The 25,394-nt window shown below is 38.3% G+C and overlaps 1 protein-coding gene across 4 annotated transcripts in view; it reads right to left on the bottom strand.

Moving 5' to 3' along the window:
- NRG3 (neuregulin 3) overlaps window positions 1-25,394 on the bottom strand; it is a 1,058,853-nt gene that overhangs the window by 943,544 nt on the left and 89,915 nt on the right. The gene's annotated exons all lie outside the window — the stretch shown is intronic.

Below are 25,394 nucleotides of genomic sequence, written 5' to 3'. Positions count from 1 at the left end.
TACATGTTTTTTCCCTCCTTGAAAATAATTAAAAGACTTCTTGGTTAAGGACAGATCCTTTCCAAGTATCATGTTAATTTTTAAGGTTTTAAGATCTTACCTGCAAAAATATCATTTAAAAATACATCGAAATGTGTCACTTTCATTAGACTGTGTATATTTAACATTAAAAAACTATTTTAAAAGATCTTAATTTTCATGACTTGTGCCACATTTATCATTTCAAACTTTTGCTTAAAAGTTTGCAGTGAAACTGTTGCAGGACGCCTGGGTGGTTCAGTCAGCTCAGTGTCAGCTCTTGGTTTCGACTTAGGACATGAACTCATGGTTTGTGAGTTCAAGCCCCATGTCAGGCTCTGTGCTGACAGTGCAGAGCCTGCTTAGAATTCTCACTCTCTCCCTCTCTCTCTCTCTCTCTCTGCCCCTTCCCCGCTCATATTCTCTCATTCTCTCTCTCTCTCTCTCTCTCTCTCCTTTTAAAAAAGTGAAACTGTTGTTCATTAGTCAATATTTTTCTCAATATTTTTATTATTTACACTTCCAAATTCTGCAGCTGAACTGGAAAATAACTTTATTTTTGAAATTCATCATTCTTTCTTAATAATAAATCAATCCCTTTTTAGGGCAATTTGTATTAAATCTGCTAAAATGCTGTCGTTGTTACAAACCCAATCACGGTCTTTTTGAAAAACGCTCTAATTTTGTAACCCAAAACTTGACTGAAAATCTCAACACCTTTACTCCCAACAGAAAAAACAATTCCTGGCTTTGTCTCACAACTAACCACTAATTATGTTAATGTAAAGATAAGCTGAACTTTACAGTGATGATGAAATTGACTCTCACAGATTAGAAAATCAAATGAGAGGGGTGCCTGGGTGGTTCAGTCGGTTAAATGACTGACTCTTGGTTTCAGCTCAGGTCATGATCTCATGGTTCGTGAGGCTCTGTGCTGACTGCAGAGCCTGTTTACAATTCTCTCTTTCCCTCTCTCTCTGCCCCTCCCCTTCTCACTCTCTCTGTCTCTCTCTCAGAAATGAATTAATAAACTTAAAAAAAAAAGAAAATCAAATGAGAGGTTAATGAAAAAAAAGTTAAAATAACGCATTTCTACCCAGTGGGTATATTCAGCACACTCCCTCTACTAATTGGCTCTCTTACGTTGTGAGTTGCAATTTGTTGCAGTAATTTTTGCCAAGTATGCAATTCTTGGTAAGGATTTATGTAAATATTTCTCTGCTATGTTGTACTATATTATACGGTTCTATTCTACTCTATTTTACTTCTCTTTTCCTTTTTAAAATGCTGATTGTAATCTACAAGACTGATTTTATGCCTCACTCTTGGGTCACAATTAGTACTATCAAAAACACTGATTCATGCTCTGTGATGTAGTGGACACTGAAGGGAAGCATCAAAAATTCATACACTTACAGTAACTCAGGCATATCATTATTGAAAGCAGCTGCCTTGAACACAACAATGTCTCTGACTGTATTTCACCTCCTTTCTTCCTGCTTCCCACTCACTTCCCAAAAACACTCCTGGAGGGAATCTCCCTAGTCTCCTCCTATATTTATAGCTGCTTCATTGAGTTAGAGTTCTTTACAACAGGGAGAATCGTATTTCTCTAAAAATTGTTGGGATGTGTTAGAAATATTAATGATAGTGATTATATAGACTTGAGTGGTTGTAAATTCCCAGCAGGTAAGAATTACAGGCAGACCTTGAGTTGAAAACTAAGGACAGTGCTCTCCGTGCAAACCTCTGAAGATGATCTTGGGCTGCTCTGGTTGTCGGGCTCAGCCCAGGTCACTTCAGTGCAGCCCATGCAGTGGCAACATAGAACCTCCTCACTGAGATAACAGAGTGCACCGGGTAAGACAACATGCTACGGAGTCAGACTTTCCGGGTTCAGATCTCCTTCCACCGATGTTAATGCTGTGCTCAGTTTCCTTAACATGAAAAGTTCATAATAATAAGGTCTATCTCATTGGGTGGTTTAAGGTACTAGTAAGAGTTAAAATATACAAATATGGAACAGTACTGGCACATGGTGAACACACAACGGATGTTAATCACACTTCAATTTATTCTTTTATTCTCCGATCTCTTCACCGGTGTGTCTACATATGTGCATGAGTTTTCGCATACTCTTCCTTAATGTGTTCTAGGCATTTTAAGATATTTCTTCTCATGCCTCTGCTATCCATGAAAAAAACACATTGTGAAGACATTCTTTCATATTTCTTACTTTTTCTTTTCTATTATTGGCATACACTTTATAATGAACTTTGCAATTAACATCTTTTATCATACATTTTTTGAGTCTTATTTGCTCGTGCATTAGAATAAACAGATGTGATGCTAAGTCCAGGAACGACACAGTCCCTATTAGCAAAGGAGCTCATGAACTAGTAAGGTGGGATCAATAAAAGACAAATAATTACAAAAGATACATATGGTAAAGGCAATTCAGAGAAATAGATTCAGGATGCTCTGGAAACATAAATGAAAAAGAAGTTGAAGAAGCATCATGAGCGGGGTGCCTGGGTGGCTCAGCCGGTTAAGTGCCCAACTTCGGCTCAAGTCATGAACTCACGGTGCATGGGTTTGAGACCCACATTGGGCTCTATGCTGTCAGCACAGAGCCCACTTCAGATCCTCTGCCTCTCTCTCTGTCTCTCTCTCTCTCTCTCTCTCTCTGCCTCTCCCTTGTTCTCACTCTCTTTCTCTCAAAAATAAATAAAAATATTCTTTAGAAAAAGCAGCATCATGGGGTTTTAAGAAGGAAAGAAGTTCATATTTGGCTTTTATAAGAAAATTTTAAAAGGTGTGTGGAGGATAGTTTGGAGAAAGTGATATTATAAACATCCCATTTCGAAAATAATAGTAATATTCAAGGGGAAGGCTGCCAAGTTTTAAACCAAGGCACTATGGGGGGATGAAACAGGGAAGAAGGACCAAGAGTAATTAAGGAGCATCGATTACCAGAAGTTGGTGGTGACTGGATATGAAACAGATGGTAAAGATAAATGCATAAATGCAGGCAAAATTCAAAGTTTGTGAACTGACTGGTGATTGATAATATGATGGTATTAGTTTCCTACTGCTACTGTAGCAAAATACCACACATTTTCATGGTTCTCTGGAGGTCAGAAGCTCAAAATCAGTTTCTCCGAATTAAAGTCAGCCAGTCAGCAGAACTGGCTCCTTGGGGGGGGGGGGGGGGAGTCTCTGAAGGGGAAGTGTGCCTCCTTGCTTTTTCTAGCTGGTTTTTTTTTTCTAGTGGCCACCTGCACTTCTTAGCTTGGGGACCCTTCCACCTTCTTCAAAGCATATCACCTGCTCTCTGCTGCAGCCATCGCATTGCCTTCTTCCCTTCTACCTCTCAGTCTTCCTCCTTTCTCTTATAAGAACCCTTGGGATGGGACACCTGGGGGCTCAGTCACTTGGGCATCCAGCTTGGGCTCAGGTCATGATCTCACAGTTCATGAGTTCAAGCCCCAAGACGGGCTCTGTGCTGACAGCTCAGAGCCTGGAGCCTGCTTCTGATTCTGTATCTCCCTCTCTCTCTGCCACTCCCCTGCTTGTGCTTGTGCGCTCGCTCTCTCTCTCTCTCTCTCTCTCTCTCTCTCTCCCCCCAAGGAAAAAAAAAGAACTCTTCAGATGTTGAACACCAGACCCACGTGGATAATCCAGGATAATCTCCCTACCTGAAGATCTTTAACGTAATCACATCTTCAAAGTCCCTTTAGCAATATAAGGAAACATTCACGGGTTCTGAGGATTAAGATGTGGACATGTTTGGGGGGGCTATTATTAAGACTACCACAGTGATAACTGAAATCAAGTAAGGAAGGGGGGAAACTGAACTTACTTGAGCTCTGCCACATTTTAGGTGCCTTCACATATGGAAGCAGGTATTTCTAGGAGCAGGGGAAAACACTTTAGATTATGAGATCCTTCACAGAGTCAATATGACTTCATCACCATGTTACCACCCCCTAGTATGGGACCTGGAACATAATAGATAGTAATTCCTTGCCTTACAAGAAATGAAGAATAAAAATAAAAGAAAGAAAGAAAATGATAGAATCAATAAACCAATATTAGTCTTAGGAAAGTGAATGTGAAAGATTGAGATGTCAATTGCTTTGCACAAAATATGTCCCCAGAGAAGTTCACAAAGTAAAAGAACAGATGTCTACATAGGAGTTTTTTGTGTATGAGTGTAACTGAAACCTGCAAGTCAGAGAAAGCACACCCAAGGAAGAGAAAGGCATCAAAGCCTTTAGGGCAACTAACATCTTAGGAAAGGAGTAGCCTCTGTGGGTTCCAGGTATCTGAGGACAACTCTGATTTCAACTTCCCAGTTTTCATGTCTGACAACCCTAGCCCGAATTTTGGTTCAGTTAATATGTTCACAGACTCTGTGTTCATTTGTTTCCAGTCATGGACATGGTGTCGGAGTGCCAGTGAATTCACAGGCAATTTAGCACTTTCCCCTGCTGTGTTCCGTCTGCATCCACCAGGCCTGAGAGCCAAAACCCATCAGTATCTCCACCTACCATGGCCACCGTCCACATGGCCCTTCTGACCCACTGCCCAGGAATCCACAAAACAAGGTTTTAAAATCATTAAGATGCTTGCTCCTTCTTACTGGTGTCACTGCAGCAAGGTGGTATTCTAGGCGAAGGCTATACTTCTTCCTAAGTCATCATTTCCTAACTTCACCATTGGGTTAATTTTAAATTTGTTCACTTAATAGTATTACGGGCTGAACTTCCCCCATCCCCCACAATTCATATACTGACAACCCTAACCCCTATTACCTCAGAACGTGACTGTGTTTGGAAACAAGCCTTTAAAGAAGTGATGCTTGATTAAAATGAGTTCTTTAGGTTGGGAGTCTTAATCCAATCTGACAGCTGTCTTTAAAAGAATAAGAAATTTGCACACACAGAGACATCCGAAGAGCACGTGTACAGATAAAAGACGCTGTGAGGACAGGCAGGCAAGCAGACAGCCGTCTGCAAGCCAAGGAAAGAAGGGTTCCAGAAATCAAAACTGCCAACACCTTGATCCTAAACTTCCAGCCTCCAGAACTGTGAGGAAGTAAATTTCTGTTGTTGAAGCCACCTAGCCTGTGGTAGTTGGTCGGGGGAGCCCTAGCAAACGAATGCAAATGGCTTTCACCTGAGGTAGCAAGTGAAAACTCTGAAAAACATGAAAGACTGACAGCATCTTGTAGAAGTACGGTGACTTGTGCCTTCTTATGGCAAATCAGCACCTTACCAAAAAAAAAAAAAAGTTTCTTATTCCTCAAAGTCATGGTTCAAAGATGAATGCTGGAAATCGTTGGGAAATCAGTGTCTTTTTTTTTACTTGTTCAGTTTTCCAGGTACTTTTTCTTTACACTTTATCACTTCCCCAGTAGCCTTGTGAGATAGAAGACGGAAAATACAACAATGCGCTCATTAACTGATGAGAAGGGTTTGTCAAGATTAATTTGCCCAAGTTCACAAATGTAAAAAAGCTGGCAGAATAAAATCTCAGACCCAAGGTTTCAATACCAGTCCTTCAAACTTCAAGAATTCATACCTGCACCCCTACCCCCTACCCCCCGCCCCAGCCTTACCTAACAAAATCAAACTCCTACAAGGACAAGAAAGCTCAGATTCTTTCTCAAGATACATTTCAGGATTGGGGAAAGAGACCAAGTGCTTTAAATTCAAATAGAATAGATAACTGACTGAAATCAGATCCTTACTTATTTAAACATACAATGTGTGGAACACCGGAAAGGCCATGGGGGATCAGGTAGGATAATGAGTCACCTTTCCAGCCAGGGTGGGTCTGCTTAACCCCCTGTCCCATATGACCTCCAATGCTTTCTTGCCTTTCTCATGTTTATTCTGAACCTTGCTGACCTGTCCTTGGAATACACATGGGCAAAGGGGAACTGATGGGCTGAGTGATGGGCTATAGTCTGAGTTAAACTGTAATTAAATTATTCAACTTTTCACTTTGGATCTGGTAAAATGCATTATCGCTGTCTCAAGTGGAATACAGGAAATTGCTGTGAATCCAGACTGTAGTTGCAAATATGGCTCCTGTATTTACTTATACAGACAATTCCCTAGGGATGGCTTATGTTGGGTTGCCTTTAATTCCACTATCACAACATTCTGATGTAAGCTCTTATTATACATGAAATTACTACCTGCATTTGCCATTTGTGAAAATAAAAACAAACACCAAACAACACAAAATTAAGTGGGACAAATTATAGGGCAGAGGGTTGTTACCAAGATATATTTCAGCCCACCTGGGCTTGCACTTTTCATTTTAAATTGCTTCTTTATAGCCCTCTAGCAACCTGTGGACAGTGCCTCACAAAAATGGTCCTATTCAATATGAGCAAGATCTCAGCATTTTCTTTTTAAGATTACGATATAGTTAGAATGCGCACCTTAGTCTCTGCAATATTTCCCACTAAGATGCTATGAAGGAAAAATATCTTTGACACAAAGTTATCTGAAGTCCCTGAAATCAGCCAGAGATTTTTAAAAAGAGGTAACAGTTGGATACTGCAAAATGACAAGATGCTGAGGGTCTACAAAGTTAAGGTCACTGTATGATCACACCCTGATGGTAAAACATATCTTTACTTTTCTGATAACATCACTTCTTATCAAGGTGTTTATAGACAGGAATATGCTATGGATCAAGGAGGAACTGCAAAGAGGCTATTAAAGACACTTTAATGCAAATTAAGAAGAAATTTACATTTCTAAAAAAATATTCACCTTGTTAGATTGTCATTACCTTAACCCTCTGCTGTGTCAGGAAGCAAAGAAGCTGTCCAAGGTTCTGCAAAACTAGAGTGGTCTGGCAGAGCTCCGCAGTGGGCTACTAGAAGTAATGGCATACATGAGAAACTGTTCCACAAAGGAAAGCAATATTCACATGCACTGAAAGACGCATGGAGGAAGAACTTACGGCTTCCCAAGGATGTTCCAGAATCTAAATCTAAATTTTGCTTTCCTCTAGTCAATCTTCTGTTAAAAAGTATTAAAGAATATGTATTATGTGCTTTCATATCACCCAGTTTATTTGATCCTCACAATAGCTTTGTAAAGTAAAAATAAAAAATTAAATTTCTAGTTTATTGTCTGTATTTTATATATGGGAAAACTGAGGTTCATAATAGAATAAGTAACAGCATACAGCTATTTATTTGTAGAACCAATTTTCTGAACCACAATGGTATCTTCATTTAAAAAAAATAGATTATATGATACTATTATGCTGTTGGGTTTCATTAATAGCAAACTGTACTTTGAAAATATTAGTAAAACACAGTACTAATTCAGAAAAGTATTAATATGCTCAACATAATAAGTTACAATTTTTTCTCTTCTTCAAAAATAATGACCAGGCACCTGGGTGGCTCAGTCGGTTAAGCATCCGACTTCGGCTCAGGTCGTGATCTCTCGGTTTGTGAGTTCGAGCTCCCCGTGGGGCTCTGTGCTTACAGCTCAGAGCCTGGAACCTGCTTTGGATTCCGTGTCTCCCTCTCTCTCTCTCTGACCCTCCCCAGCTTGTACTCTGTGTGTGTCTCTCTCACTCAAAAATAAATAAACATTAAAAAAAATAATAATGACCTTGGGCAATAGAAAACACAATTTGTGTACATGAACATTGTAAAATAACAAATACAGTCATGAGTTGTGCAACTTCATCTGTCCACTGATTTGATGAACATTTATTAAAGAGTTTGCCATGTGCCAGGAGCTAATCTAGTTGCTAGAGGAAGGACAATACAATGATGAAAATCTGACTTTGTGGAGTACACACAGCTAAGCGTACAGCTACTCTTCAATGCAGTGAGTGAGAAGCACAGAGCTAAGGGCTGTTTCAAGAGTAGTGGTACAACAGTTCTGGTGGTCTACATCGGGTCTCCCTGGTTAAAATCAAGCTCGAGACAGAGTCACATTCCTTCTAAAGGCTCTAGAGGAGAATCTTTTTCCTTGTCTTCTCCAGCTCCTAGAAGCCTTCTGCACTCCTTGGCCTACAGCCCTTCCTCCTTCTTCAAAGCCAGCAACACCAAATCTTTGACCATCTGCCTTCTTCTTCCACTTTTAAAAGACCCTACTGATTACACTGGCTCCACCAGATAGTCTTGGATATTGAGTTTACCTTAAGATCTTCTGATTAGCAACCTTAAAAATTCCCCCTTGCCACGTAACATAACATACTTACAGGTTCAGTGCATTAGGGCATGGGCATCTTGGGGAAGCCATGATTCTGCCTACAACAGCAGTTAGCTCCAAGGTCAGATCTACCCTGATCCCAGAATTTTCCAATGGGATTAAACTCTACTAGCATACAGTGTTAACTTTCTTGATAATGCCACTTTCATTGGTGGCTACGTTTTCCTTTTGCCCATGCCACTGTTGACCTATGTCCTAAATAATTCGCTTGCACTTAAGTCCTCAACTTGGGGTATGTTTCTGAAGCAACCCAGACTGGACGCTGGACACTTGGCAGGGTAAATATGATACACCATCCTCATATGATGACTATATATAAAAATATGATAATCAATCATATATATATGCTCGTATATTAATCTCATACTTGGATGTCCTTATATATTATCATTTTGTGGTATTCTCTTAATTGCAGATTCAAGGAATTCTTTCTACCACACATTTTTGGTTTGACTCTGCCAGCTTGTACTGTGGTAGGCTAACAGTACTGAGGAATTGGCACTTGGAGAAAACAAGTTTTACCCTGTCATCTTTTTTTCTATTTTTAAAAACCAGAATTTCTGGGTGTTCTTCATTGCTTTGTGCAGATCCATATGCCCATCTACCATGTTTTTCTTTTGTCTGAGGAACTTCTCTTAACACTTCCTATAGGGCAGGTCTGCTGGTAATGAATGTTTTATAGATGTTATATGCCTGAAAGTCCTTATCTTCCTTTTTGAAAGATGGGTTCCTGGACAAAACAATTCCGGATTGATAGTTTCTTTTTCCTTTCGATTCTATAAAGATGCCACCGCATTGTTTTTTATTTGCATTGTTTCCAAAGAGAAATCCTCTTGTCATCCTAATCTTTGCTCCTTGATAATGGAGCATTTTTATTTTCTCTTACTGCTTGTCTCTGTATCACTGGCTTTGAGCAATCTGGTTATAATGTACCTTTGTTAGTTTCCTTCTGGTTTTTTGTGTCTGGGGTTCATTGAGCAACTCAGAAATGTGGATTTATAATTTTTGACAAATTTGGAATAATTTCAGTTATTATTAATTCAATTTTTTCCTGTCTTCCCCCTCTTCCTTGAGAATGACAATTACATATATTTTAGAATGCTAAAGTTGTCCCACGGCTCACTGATGCTCTCTTCATTTTCTGAAATTATTTCCTTCTGTGTTTTATTTTGGTAGGCTCTATTGTTATGTCTTCGAGTACATTAATCGTTTCTTCTATAGTATCTAGTCTGACATTAGTCTCGTCCAGCATGTTTTTTAAAACATGGCGTTTTTCATTTCTAGACATTCAATTTGGTTCTCTCTCCACATGTTTACTTAATTTTTGGAAAGAGGATATTCAGTGATGATAACTGTTTTAATATCCTTCTCTGGTAATTCTAATATTGGTGTCAGTTCTGGATTGGTTTCAATGGACGTTTCTCCTCATTACGGATCATACTTTCCTACTTCTTTGCTCATCTGGCAGGCTGTGTATGGATTCCAGATATTGTGACTTTTACGTTGTTGGATACCAGATATTTTTTTATTTCTGTACCTATTCTTTAGCTTTTTTCCTGGGATGCATTTAAATTACTTAGAAACAGTTTCTATCCTTCACATCTTTTTAAATATTTTTTTAGGTGTGACTTGAACAGTGTTCAGTCTAAGGCTAACTAATCTCTGCTACTGAGGCAAGACCCTCAGAGTACTCTGTGATATGCTTAGAATTAGATTTTTCAGTCTCGCTGGTGGGGGGCAGGCACTATTCCTGGCCCAGTGTGAGCGTCCTATAGTGTTCCTACTGAACCCTGAGTGTAGTTCTTTCCCAGCCTAAGTGGATTCCTCATGTACCTGCAGTGATCAGTACTCTACTGAATACTTAAGGGGGCAGATCTATGGAGTCCGCTCTCTGTGCAGCTTTCTGTGTCCAGTACTCTGTCCTGTGTACTTTAGCTACTATGGTCTTCCCAGATTCTCAGCTCCATGTTCTCAACTCAAGGAGAGGCCTGGGCTCTGCCTGGGTTCTCCACCCTGTGCTACACCTTAGAAACTATCTCAAAGCAATAAGCTTCAGCAATCGCATGATTCTCCTCATTTGTTTCCTATCCCTCAGGACCACAGTCCTTCACTGCCTGGACTCCAGGATTTTGAAAACTTTTGCTTCACATATTCTGCCTATTTTTTCCCTGTTTCAGGCAGGAAGTCCCTGTTACTCCAACTTGGCCATAAATAGAAGTCCCTACCATCATAATTCATTTTTTCATTACTTAATAAGTAATGATTTTTTTAATATTGAATTTTTTAAATCATAGTATTGTATTATAAATACTATCTTCTATCAGCAGTAAACAATACTTTTCATCTTAACTCTCAGAAATTCCCCACTTAGGCCTACACAACTTCTTTGATATTGCCTGATATACTCAAATCTCTGCTCACCTTAATAGGCTATTATTGTAAGCCAGTGTGCCCCAAAATGAGAAGTCTCAAGTCTGACCTGATGTAGAAGGAGACATATTGGCCAAGAAGCTCATGTTGCTTAAGCTTCATTTTCCTTCACTTACATAGTTTTTTACCTAATGCTGTGTTATGAATGTCGCATTCTCTTTCTTAAAGGGGGTTCCCCCCCAAAAAATAAAATAAAAAATAAAAATAATAAAAAAATAAAAAATAAAGGGGGCTCCCCAAATTATATGAGGTTTGGGCCACACAAAACTTGAGTCTGTGTCTGGATATAAGGATTCTACTAAGATGAGGCATATGGTTTTAGAAGTCTGACCTCATATCTTGTCCTAACATAGTCTTTTTCCCACATAAAGCCATTTTTGGCATTGCTGTGTCTGTGCTCTACATATTGCTTGGCATATGGCAGATTCTCAATACTTAATTTACCCCAAAACTGCTAGTTCATGGCATTAAATATCTAATGTAGATTAAATTTGCATTATAGAAATGAGAAACTTAGAGTTAAGCTGCAAATTGCCTTTACACCACTGTCAAACTACCGAATCAATAAAAAGTACTCATGTTCAAGTTATGAGGAAAAAAATCCTTAATTTTTTTTTATAAACTAGTTGAAATGAGTCATAGACCTTGTTGTTGTTGCAATTATTTTGCACTTCACTACCTTTAACACTGATTATATCTAGAGGGGTAATTACTCACAGAGCAAGTAACAGATAGTGTATCTCTGACATGTTGACTTATCAGTAATTGCCAGTTACATACACAGTCACATTTACTGTGCTATATGCACAAAGATAACAGTACTTCCTTCCTCACTGCCCATTTTATTTTTTTCTTCTGTCGCCACCAAAAGGTACAGAAGTATTAACCAATAAACTGGGAAAGTTAGTTTTAAAGTATCTTCAAATTAGGCTTCGGAAAATGGCATGACAAGTGGATAGCAATGTTACCATCAGCATAAATATAGAATACCTTGGGTTGTTTTTTTGTTTTTTGTTTTTTTTTTTTTTGAGTATTTATTCTGTGTCTGGCACTACAACAGAAGCAAAGTTTCCAAATTTGAATTGGAGTCCCCTCTAAGAAATATTCTAGAATAAGAAACAGTTTTTTAAAAAAGTATAATAAATACCAGAATGGGGGTGGACAAAGTACTATGAAGCGACTCAATTAAAGTGGTCAGTGACACACAGGCCTTCACTCTTCTAAACACATGCACATGCAGGTATATGCACGCGCACACACACACACACACACACACACATACACACACACACACCCCAGTCAAAATCCTCAGACGTGAGAGAACATAGCAGGTATAAGTAAATAGCCTCAACCTAGTAATAAGCAAATATGGAATGATTTATTTTTTCTAATAACTGGTATTACCTTTGCTTTCTGAATTCTCAGCATCTGGCAAATTGGCTATAGGAAAGACAACTTAATCTTGTCAAATACAAATATCTCGGGCTTCTCTCATAATATTTTCCACTCATACTCAAAAGAACATGTTGTTCATCACTTTCTGTTTCAAAATGTGGTCGCAATGGAATGGTCAGCTCAGACCCAAAACCTCTTGGGTGGTTAGTTTCTCCCTCATATTTCTCCCCTGCTCTCTGCTGCTGCCTTCATCTAACACAGATGGGCCAGATGTGTTTGTGTGTGTGAGGGGGGCCTGGGGAGAGTAGGGGATCTGTTCATTTCAGGGTCAACAGGATGCTGATTTGCATTTGCAGCCTCATTATTCACAGCTGTCTATTTTTCTCTAATGCATGTGGTTGTGTGTCCTGTCTCTGCTGCAGACCTCCAAAATCAGCTTCCAAAGGTCACACTGGTTGACCTTTGGTGCTCTGCTGGGGAAGGCAGGGAGACAGGGCGCCTTCGCTCAGGGCCTGGCACAGGTAGTCCAGCTGAAGAACAGACATTTCTTCCCTCAGGCACCTAGTAACCAGTTCGCTCCACAGTCCCTGATCCACTGCACAGCCTCCTTGACCTCTACCCACAGGCAACTCCGGTGTCCTCGCTGCCCTGGACGCTTTCCCCAAACAGGACTACCACTTTCTGCACTCCGCACCTAACAACCTGGCCCCAATCCACCCTCCATGCAACATTGTTAGTCTGAGTTCTGGCTCAGTAAATCTCAACAGAGGTGAGCACCCAACTCTAAATCAGAGGAGAGGATGCAGGTTAGGCAAGCAGAAGTTTGAGGGACAGAGGAGTCAAACATCACCCTTTCTAGATTATTCTCCCCCCGCCTTCCTTTATGAATTGGTGGCCTGATATAATAGTAGAAATGGAACTCCACATAAATGTTTCCATATTGAAAAGTAATAAATCAGGACACCTGCATCAGTAAATAAAATATGCTCTATGTCCCCAACTTAGAAATACAACTACATAATGACCTGAAAGGTCAGTTGTAAGTTTATCATTCTCAGAGTTTCCACCAAAACATGGTAGCTGGAATAGAAGTGTGTGGTCCCCCAACCTCAGATCTGTACAACAGGGGATGCTGGGGCTGGGGGCAATCCCATCCCTCTCTTCTCACCCCTCAGCTCCATCCCGCCTAACACATTGTCCGGCATACCACTAAGTGGGCCACCCAGCCCCAACTCCAAAACCGGCCCACTATTCACCCTCCCCTGCTCCCAAACAGCGACCCCTTGGGGTGACTGACATTGAGGCAGTCAGAAACCTGTTAAGAGGTCCACACAGGTCTTTGAATGCTCAAGGCTATTCAAGCAGAGAATTCTAAGAACGGGCAGACCACAGGTTCTAGAAACTTCTCAACATCACCCCCCAAACCCCCTCATAACAAGAGAAGAACCTTCCAAACTACAGACCCCAGAGCAGGGCCCTTTCCTTCTACTGGCACTCTGGTTCTTAGTCAAAATGGGGGAAACTTCTAGGAATATACAACTAAAAGCAAGAGTTGATGTTACCAGACAAAATGCTTCATATTTCACCCCATTACATATTACATTTACACATATATACATATACATACCTAGATATACCTATACACACACACACACACACACACACACACACACACATATAAATGTTACATAATGAAGAAGAGGGGCTGGCAAGAGTAAGTCTAAACATGCTAGGAGAGATAATATTGCAGGTGGGGTCAGAGGCCTTCTGTGGAGACGTAAGCATCTAATCATACATAGTAAAAAGAGATACATAAAGTATACTAGGTCAGGAATTGTGAAAATAACAGGAAATGAAGACAAAGGGAGCTATTCCATTTCTATAAAATGGGAAAATATTTCCAAATGCTATTAAAAGACATGAACTTTTGTGCCATGAAAAAACCTCACTTCCAAACATACAAGTGGGGGGGGGGATAAAGGCAAGAATATAAAAAGAAATTGATGTAATCACTTTCATAGTTGGATAGTTTAACTCTCTAAGAAATTAAAAGATGACATGGGCAAAAATAAATAAGAATATAGAGAATACATGTAATGCAATTAATAACTGAGTCTAATATATATAAAGCTTTTCACTCAACAAACAGAAATGTGCATTTTTCAAACATATTAGAAACATTTCCCAAACTGGCCATGTAGTAGAACATAAAGGAATTTTCAATATGTTTTTTAAGTTAACAGCAGAAAGCCCCATTCACAACCACTATAATAAAATTCAACATTCCCAACAATGAAAGAAAAAAATCTATTTGATAGATAAAAACAAAAAGAAAAACTCCTAAACTTAACTTTGGATTAAAACACTGAATTAAAGAAATATTATTAGGGAAATTACAAATGATTTATATAAGAACAATAATCAGATAAATAAATCTTAACACCTGTGTGTTACAGATAATATGGTACAGAGAGAAAAAACTTAGAACTACAAATATAGGTTAAAGAATGAATACTAGGAAACTATGAAAATATAAATATTCCAAAAACATTAAGTTAGAAATAATTAGTAAAGGTAAGAGCTATATTTATAAAATAGGAAGTTTTTTAAAACAGTGTTTCCATAAAGATGTACCACACAATCAATTCCATAGCATATATCATATAAAAAGAAAGAGATCATAATATAAAGAACATATAAAAGAACATGGCTATGGAAGATATATAATTTTTAATACTTTTACATATGTTAGTTTATAAAAATATTAATTGTAATATGGACAATATCAAATACAAGTGGCAATCTAGAAGATACAGCTAATTTTCTAAAAAAATTATACATGTCCAAAATTAGTTCAAGGGGAATTATCTAAATAAAATAATAACCAGTAAGGAAATTGATAAACTAGTTAGATTACGTCTAAAGAAGACATCAGGCACCTGTTGTTGTACAAGTAGATTCTATCAGACTTGAGGTCCTAATAATTTTTAGATTAGAAAACTTGTTTTCTATAATATAAACATGAGAATATAAATATATAATACTTATATATTATAAAATAAGGGAAAAATATAAAATATGGTAAAAATCAACTCATGTGACAAAGCCAGTCTAATCCTGATACTAAAACCAGGACAGGGTAATAGAATAAAGACAAAACGAGGCCATTTTCATCTATTATAAAAAGATGACATATATATAAAATAAGGTATTAACAAAAAAACTCAGCAGTGTATTAAAAGAGCATATTAAGACCAGGTAATGATTATATAAGTAATTTAAGGATGGATTGTTCAACATTTAATAGTATATTATATAATTCACTTCATTAATTGATATGAAGTGAAAACTCTATCAGCATCTCTGAAGATACTGAAAAACATTTATAAAATTCAAAATGAGTTCCTGATTAAAACTCTTGACAAACTGGAAATAGGAAAAAAAAGCAACTTAAATTGATAAAAGGTATCCGTCATATAAGTAAAAGTACACATTGCACAATGTTAAGAAAAAAGTCAGCATTTCCATTAACGTACAAAACAGCAGAAGGATATCCCCATCACCTCACACGTCAAGCACTATAATGAATCAAGAAGGGAAAAGAAATGTGTGTTATGAAAATTTGAAAGAAAACTGTCTTTATTTTAAATGTCTTTTTGGAGTATCCAAGACAATCAACTAACGAACTACTAGAATAAAAAAGATAAATTTAGCAAAATATCCAGATTCAAGATCAACTTCCACAACATTCCCTAGTACGCTGAAAAAGAATTAGGTGTTATTAAGATCCCATTTGTATCAGCACCAAATTATAAAATACCTAGGGGATAAATTTAACAATTAATGAGCAAGGCCACAACTATGTAAAGGAAATAAAGACAGAAATGACTTAATGAAGCCCTATTAATGTACTAAATGGGAAGATTCAGTATTATACAGATACCTAACATTATTAAATACCCAACCACATCTATCAAAATCCCAAAAGACTATGAAACATGATGAACAAACTCTAAAATTTTAAATATATATTTCTATATGTATTTAATATATATTTTATTATATTAATTTTTATTAATATAAATATTTATATTAAATATATAAATATTAAATTTAATATTTTAAATATACAAAAAAAGAAAACATGAATTCTGAAGCCAGACCAAATTACCTAGGTCCAAATTCTAGATCTGCTACTTATTAGATGTGTGGCCCTATGCAAATTCCTCAACTCCTCCGTGGCTCAATAATTAAGAGCTCCTGCCTAACATGTCTGTCAAGAAGTAAATATTAATATTTGTAAAGTACTTAGACTAGTGCTTGACACACAGTAAGCACCATACAGGTGGTTATTAGATAAATTAATGGAGAAACACGTAGGATAGACAGATGATGACGGTTAAGACAGATAGATTTTTCTCAGAAGGGAAAATGTCATGGTATTTTTCTTACAAAATATTGAAATATACTATAACCAGAACCACCAGCAGGAACTGAGGCCTGAGCCAGACGCCCTTGCACACGCAACCTAGGATGAACCTTCCACACTTCAGTACATTCCCCCAAATTCCTAAGGAATAGAGTTCATTGTCTATTTTGTTTACCCCTGCATTTGTAATTATAATGCCTGAATGCTGAATGATGTTAAGTATGTAGTTTGCAGTAAGTAGTAAATGAGTGAATGCATACATTATATATATAATATATACAACATATACATGCATATATATCTACATATATATGCTTTTATATACTATAGGAATTAAAATGTGTTTTGGCCCATGAATAGAAAAAAATTTCTACATACACTGATCTGCTTTCCATAACAAAATAGGCAAAATATATTCACAGAAGAAGAAATACAAATGCTCAGTAGGAAAATTATGTGACACCTCAGTAATAATCAGGGAAATGGAAAGAAATCAATGGTATCTGTTTTTCCTATCAAATATGCAAACTCTACAAAGATTAAATAATAGGCAGGATTGATGAGGATCTGTCGGCCACTCTCTATGAAATACTCTTTCTGGAAAGCAATCTGCCAATACCTTTGATAAGGGCACGCACACCCTCTTGAGACAGCACTCCATCCCCAGGTACCCATCCTAGAGACCTGTCACATACTCTCCCAGTTGTGCAAAGAGCTGTCAGAAATGTTTACTTATGGGGCACCTGAGTGACTCAGTTGGTTGAGTGTCCAACTTCGGCTCAGGTCATTATCTCACAGTTCGTGGGGTCAAGCCCCACGTCAGGTTCTGTGCTGACAGCTCAGAGCCTAGAGCCTGCTTTGAATTCTGTGTCTCCTTCTCTCTCTGTCCCTCTCCCGCTCACACTCTCTCTCTCTCAAAAATAAATGCACATTAAAAAAAAATTTTTTTAAAGAAATGTTTACTTGGACATTGTTGTAATATTGGAACCCTAGAAACAATCTGTACCGATCCGTAGAAAAATGTTTCAATTCACTACTGTAGGGTGATCAAAGGAAATCTATGCTGCTGTTTTAAAAAGGTAAAGATGATCTATATGTAAACTTCTCCAGGTCAATACAGTTAAGTGAATAAATGAAATCACAATATAATATGTAGAACTGGATTCCATTTGAGCAAATTATATATACCCACATATATGCATGCATGTTGATTCAGAGAAAATAGAAGCAGAGCTACATGCAAAATTGACAAGATTGCTTATCTCTGTGAAGGTAGTAAGGTGGGAAAAGGGATGTAGGTGAACAGAAGAATTTATTTTTTGTGTTTGAAATTTTTATAAACAGAATGTACTCGTGTATTTCTTGTATGATCCAAAACAAATTAATCAGCAAGCAACAATAATGTAATAATCCAAATTCTATGAAAACACACACGAAAGAGTGATTAATACTTCCTGGGTCGGGGGTGGAAGAGAACACAAGTTCGCCCAGCTTCTACATGACTAACGTTAACGTGTGACTGAGGGAGCACAAATACAGTAATGAAAATGTTACTTCCTTCAGCAACAAGGCTTGTAAGGTCACATGCCCTGAGGGCTTGGACAAGGCATTCACATTGACACAGCAACCCTTAGCAATGTACCCTGCGCTGGGAACATATGTTCCATCCTGCAAGACAAGGACCAAGCAGGGGCTTGATGGATGCAGTGATGACAGCCCACACTTATCCAAGCAACTCAAATGACTTGACTCTTAAGTTTAATTCTAAGGATTAAATGGCAGAATTTAGGCAACAAATATAATTAAAATATATGTATGTGTGCTCAGATAGAACGGCTACATTCAATTTAATTAAGCACTGGTGGCAATAATTATATGCTAAAGAACAACATAGTATCCACTGTCAGGGCCCCTGTGTCCGACTGTATTTTTCAAAGATGGGCAGAACAACATCTCTTATTCTACACAGCTCTCCTATGGATTCCTCTGCCTTATTACTTGCCACTCACTCATGCATGAGGATGCAGATTTTCTTTCTCCTCTCCCTTGAATCTAGGCAGGCTCTGTGACTGCTCGGAGCATTGAATATAGTGTAAGTTGTGCTAGTTCTAGAGAAAGGCCTTAACTGGCCTGGCAGCTTCCACTTCTTACCCCTTGAAAGCCAGTCTCTGCGCAACTCATACATCTTTCCTGAAACCACAATGCTGTGGGAATCCCAAGCGAAGCAAACAGACCCTGGAGGATGAGACACTATGTGGAAAGCAAAGCCAACCAGCACTGAGGAGGCTGGACCTATGACTGAAGGTAGCTTCCTGGAACAGCCCCTCCAGCCAGGTGAGGCCACATGGATCAGAGACTAACCCCCCCTAGCTAATCTTTTCCCAAATTTCTGACCCACAAACTTATGAGCAAAATAAAATGGTTGTTTTAACATTACGAAGCTATGGGGTAGACTGCACCAATAGCTCACCAGAACATCCCTCATTCACATGGCCATTACCGGGACTACTCCTTCAGGAAGATGGGAATACACATTTCTGTCTGGGATTTCTGAACTAAAATATAGGATGTAAGTCAGAATGGTTTTTCAGAAACATGTCCAGTCCAAAGGTCAGGAAAGTATACATGATAGAGTAGGCAGTTAGCTAGATATGAGCAGGGAACAGGATTTTTCCTGAGTGTTGAGGGACAGAAACTACTGACTAGCCCAGAACGTAAAGAAGAAAACTCGCACTGCAAACATGAATGCATTCTTCCCTATAACTGCTGCCCCACAGTAACCCACAGCTTTACTGTAATACATTCACATTGCAGTTAGAAACAGAGTAGAATGGTGATTACTAGGGGCTGGAAGTTGGGAGAAAACGAAAGACGTTTTGGTCAAAGGCTACAAACTTGCAGTTATACGATGCATTAGCTCCGGGAATCTAATGTACAGCATGATGAGTATGATTAATAACACACATACACAAACATACGCACACTTGAAAGTTGCTAAGACGGTAGATATTAAATCTTCTCACCAAGAAAAAGAAACGGTAATGATGTGATGTGATGGACGTGCTACCTAAAGCTCTAGTGGTAAACATTTTGCAATATATTAGTGTATCAAATCAGCATCTGGACACTTGAAAATTCCAGAATGTTTTATATCAATCATACCTCAATAAAGCTGGTTGGGGAGAAAGTAACTATCAACGTCCACAACTTCTACATGAAGAGCCAAGGCTCAAATTTCTTAAATAAAGTCACACGATTGGTACATAACAGAGCTAAAACTTCAATCCAGGCTTGGCCAACTCAGAACCTTCTGCTTTTTTCCAGTGAAGTACAGGTTCTCATTTTTTAGCACTCATCAAAACCACATGGGAAACTTGTTAAAACATAAGATTACTGCGCCCCCACTCCAGTGATCTTGATTTCATAGGTTTGGAGTACAGCCTTGAATGTGCACTTCTAACAAACCTTCAGGTGATGATACACGGAATCTGCTTTTTGGAGCCCTGAACCAGACCATGCAGCCTTTCCCTATCTGACAATAACCTTCTCTGAGCAGAAATTCGGAGAAAATCTAAAACAAGTTTTGCTTTTGTTCTCTGAGAAGACAGTGTTTCTTGTGGGACAGGCTCGTACAGAACAAACTCCTTGCATGCCAAAGAGCAAAATTTATCAGCTAATCCTAATACCTAATGAATGCAAAATGTACTGAACTATGTCCAGCTTCATTACAGACCTTACAATCAAAGAACAGCAACCCAAAACTGACACACTTAAGTGTGTTTCCCTTCCGATTTTCCCCCTGCATCCTGCTAATGGCAAAATGCCATTGCAGAGGATGTGAAAAGTGATGTGTCAATATTGTTATCTAAAATTTACACTGTATGGCTTAAGAAATGAATACAAAAATAAAGCAAACTGAGATATGTGTGAAATGCAATGTAGTATTATTCATCCATCCATTCGTTCATTCATTTGCACAGCAAACAAATATTCAATGCCAAAGCCTGGTGATGGTATCTTGGGAAATGGAAAGATGAAGCCAACTCAGAAGCGGTCCCTGCCCTCAAGGAGTTAACAATGTAATACTAAAGCCTGGCATTCGAGAAATAGCTACTATAAATCATGAAACCGTATCCACAAAACTAGAGTATCAAACCTTAGTATTTACAGTATGAAGAATATAGGAAAGAAAAAGAATCTTTATCCTTTTCTTAGACGATAAAGTCAATATTGCCATTTTTCATGATTCACAATGATATGTATTTCAATTATACATATACATGTGAGTTCATGCATGGATCATTTGCCATTGCATTTCCAAGCTCAAGTCCTGTCTCCTTAATTATAGCATTCTGAAAAGAGAGTTTAAGGAGTTGGAAGTGTAGTCCACTAAATGACAGAGCAGTGCCAGTTTGAAAGGAGCAGATAACCAACGGTGAGATCCTCTTGCCACACCAGCATTGCCAGAAAACCCAAGATTGAACGTTGAATACCAAGTTGTGGTCACACAAAGCAGAAGGGTTAGAAACAGGATAACCTCAGACGCAACTCTGTTGAGTAGGAGTCCTTATAATTTACTCCCTAAAGCCAGGAATTAGCAGAGGGTGTTACTACTCTGAGACAGGAAGTGCTGAACTCCATCAAGTCTCAAATCCGGTGATGGGATGCTCCTGTACATTACCTTCTGTGCCCTGCTTTGTTGAAGCAAAGCTGAAGAGATCCAGCAACAATGGCCAAAGGAAGCCTGGGCTCCAGGAAGGGTATAAAGTGAATCGTACCTCTGTATCTGCAAGCCAAGTATAATGCTTGATAGCAGAATATTCGTTCTAACCATTGAAACATCCCGTAGATGTCACTGAACTCAACAGAATAGATTAATTCTAGTCTCATTACTGTTGCTACCCTGCTGGATGACCTTAAGCCCATCGTTTCATTTTCCTGGATTTCAGTTTTCACTTCTGAAGATGAGCATTACGATGACAAAGATTTCACGTGACTCCTCTGAGAAAGAATTCAGAAAATGCAAACAAACATTGTAAATTATAATGTGCCACAAAAATGTGAGGGTTGAAAGGTAAAAAAGTTGCCTTTAAGTTGTTACTCTAAAAAGGCTTAGATATGAACCTATTTATTGGCTAAAGAAATATCCAAGAGAATTCGTTCAAATTATAATCATCTGTGCAATGAGATCAAGTTCTACATAAGAATACCCACCCCTTCTCCCTATTCATCCAGCCCCAGAACTCAATAAAACTATTTTCATTTTTAATTAAAACACATCATAACAAGAAACATTTTTAATTAACAATGAGGAGAGGGAACATGGATGAAAGATGTGCTGCAACCATAACACAAAACACATGAAGATATTTGGTTAATTAATAGAGGGTAATATGGGTACAAGAAAATGCAAAAATATGAATGCTAGAAGATCTAGAAACAAATCCTTGCATATATACTAAGTTTGCATGTGAAAGTTAGAATTCCAAATCATTAAGAAAAGGAAGTAGTTAATAGTGATGAGGAAATGAAGCACTGATTTAGGAAAAAATGAATAGTTACACCTATGCATTATACTATATGTATGCTTTTATATATATACATATATATATATATATGTACACATATATATGGAAATATATATATACATATATATGGAATATACGTATATACATACGCTTATATATAAGAAATATATAAGCATATATAGAGAACATATATATATATGGAATATACATATATATACATGTATATATAGAGAGAAATTCTACCCATCTTTTTTTTTACATAAAAAGTAAAACTCTGAAAGTACCTAGAGATATGAGCGGAAACCATGAAGTTGGATTGGAATGTCTAAGACAGACACAGCCTAGAAGACAAAATTGAAAAGACTGAGAAGAGATCATGTGAAAACAAAAGAAAAAGCCCACCTGTAAATTAAAAAAAAAAAAAATCATCACTAGGGCACCTGGGTGGCTCAGTTGGTTAAGCATCTGGTTTCAGCTCAGGTCATGATCTGGGACAGTTGTTTCAAAAGGACGAGGTGAGTGTAGGAGAGGTGATGTCTATTAACACTGCAATCACAAAGTGTCACCTGCACTGATGCCTACATTACACGCCATCCATTTCACAGAATGCAAAAACTGTTAAAAAGATGGGGTAGATCTAAATGAAATAAATGAAATAAAATAGAAAAACAAAACCACATAAAATATATTCAGCATTATTTCCTAATGATTATAAAAGTCAACAACAAAATATTTACACGTGCATGTCATGTACAGGTGCGTAAAGGTGGCTTGAGGGGAAACACTGAACCAATGTCTCTGAACTAGTTTTTCATTATGGAGTTCACATGGAGCCTTTTGAGATATTTGTTTCCTAATCATGCGCCCATCCCATTAAATACCTCTTCCCATGAAATGTTAGTACCTCAGATACACTGTACATCTATTTCCATATTGTATGTATATCTATACTTTATATATAAAATGAGTAAATTTTTCATTCCTCCCAAATACAAATTTCTGCCCCCTTGGGCAGCAATATGGCTTCTTTTGAATATTTACCCACTAAATTACTGAGGAATTTCAACTTTACCTGGAACAGGAAACAGAAGGGAGAACATCTTGTTTGCTTAGTATTTTTCAGTATTACAAGGAAATACACATTTAATTCATATATTTTTTAATTTTTTTTAACGTTTATTTTTGAGACAGAGAGAGACAGAGCATGAACGGGGGAGGGGCAGACAGAGAGGGAGACACAGAATCTGAAACAGGCTCCAGGCTCTGAGCTGTCAGCACCGAGCCCGATGCGGGGCTTGAACTCACAGACCGTGAGATCATGATCTGAGCTGAAGTCGGACGCTTAACCGACCAAGCCACCCAGGCGCCCCATAATTCATATTTTTTTTAATTAGAAAACAAAATAACAATGGCTTATAAACATGTTTTTTTCCTAAATTCCTACTCAACCAAAAAAAAAAAAAAACCCAAAAAACGATTCGCTTCCTGGAGATCTGAGTAAACAAAGATTTGTCAGACATATACACAACACCCCCAAACACTGAAATCATGATCCACACAGAAATTAAGAAATGCAGTACTCAGAGCACATCTTTGGAACAGAATGTGGCCATTCTAACACAGCGTTTAGAGATAGATGGTGGGATGATCAAAACATTTGCCAGGGCTGCAGAATCTCCTACTTTAGCATGTTTCAGAGTATCTAATAGACCCTCAATTACAAACATGTAAACAGTTCTTAGTGATAGACTATTCTAATCCAGAAAGATCACCTTCTGAGAAATACACAATATGTCAGTGCCCTCACTTATTTAGGTTAAGAAGTGTTAATGTTAGCAATTATTTCTTTCATGAAATAAGAAAAAAATAAAGAAAAGCATATTACTTATTTGTAAACCTGTCAAGGACTCAGGAGGTTAATATGCCTATTTTTTTTAGTCACCACAACTATTCCATGAAATAGATACCATCCCCATTTGATGGTTGGGGGAATTAAGGCACAATGAAGTTGAATGATTCACCAAGGGATGCCTGCTTAATTACTAATGACTCTAAATTCCCAACCTTCCACTCCTGTTCCTAGTCCACTTGACGTAACGTCCTCCATCATTCATCCCACAAGGATTTGCAGAGCGTGGGATACATGGCCAGGTACCATTTATGTGCTGGAGATAAAGTAACAAAAAGATGAGATCCTTGCTACTATGAAGCTGACATTCTAGTAGAGGCACAAGTCAGACAAAATACAGTAGTAATATTTCAGAGTGGTAAGTACTATGAAGTACATAAAACAGGCAACAGGATAAAAAAGGATGTTTATGTATGAGGGGGGATGGGGGACCTGACAGTTTTAAATGGCAGCAGGGTCTGGGAGGCTGTCAGGGAGGGAAGAGTCTTCAAGGGGGAAAGACAGCATGTGTGAAGGCTCTGAAAAGTGCCTGACACTATGTTAGGTAGAGAAATACCAGCTGCTATAATGAATACACCCTAAGCCTTCAGTAGCTTAACACAATAAGTTTTATTCATATTAACATCCAATGCAGGTGTTACTGGCTGGTGGACAGATTTCCTCCATGTGGTGATCCAGGGACCAGATTCCTTCTACCTTGCAATTTTGCCACTGCCTAGGGCTGCAGAATACTTTGTGACCAGATGGTAGAGGCAGCACACTTACTTCCTAATAACACTCTCCAGGAAATGCCAGGTCATAGGTGAAAATTATCTCATGGCTACAAAGCAAGCTGGACACCACTGACCCAAGAACAATCCTGCAATCATGGACGGACAGGCACGCGTTCTGGATGTTTTAAGGAAAAGAGGCTGATGTGGCTTCAACACTGTGAGCCTGGAAAAGAGTGGTAAGAGAGAGTTCAAAGGAAAAGAGGCACCAGGTAATGTCAGGCCTGGGGCCTGGTAGGGTATAGTAAAGTATTTGGTAGTATGTTAAAGGTGACAGGAAAACATTGGAAGTTTTCAGCAAATCATAGTCACAAGTTCATTCATGTTTCCAAAAACTCAATCTGGCTTCTACCTAGAGAATATAATCCATGGCAGGGCAAGAGCAGAGAAACAAATTTGAAGTTGGGGGCGCCTGGGTGGCTCAGTCAGTTAAGCATCTGACGTCGGCTCAGGTCAGGATCTTGCAGTCTGTGGGTTCGAGCCCACACATCAGGCTCTGTGTTGACAGCTCAGAGCCTGGAGCCTGCTTTGGATTCTGTGTCTCCCTCTCTCTCTGCCCCTCCCCTGCTCATGCTCTCTCTCTCTCTCTCTCTCTCTAAAATAAATAAAAAAATTTTAAAAATTTTTAAAAAGAAACTAACTAGAAGACTTCTG

The sequence above is a fragment of the Lynx rufus genome, unplaced genomic scaffold (genome assembly GCF_022079265.1).
Source record: "Lynx rufus isolate CCGP_SWC_20201006 ecotype Redwood Valley unplaced genomic scaffold, mLynRuf1.p SCAF_11, whole genome shotgun sequence".
NCBI classification, from domain to species: Eukaryota; Metazoa; Chordata; class Mammalia; order Carnivora; family Felidae; genus Lynx; species Lynx rufus.
Note: the sequence above shows the minus strand (reverse complement) of the source record. Positions and strands in the feature narration are given on the sequence as shown.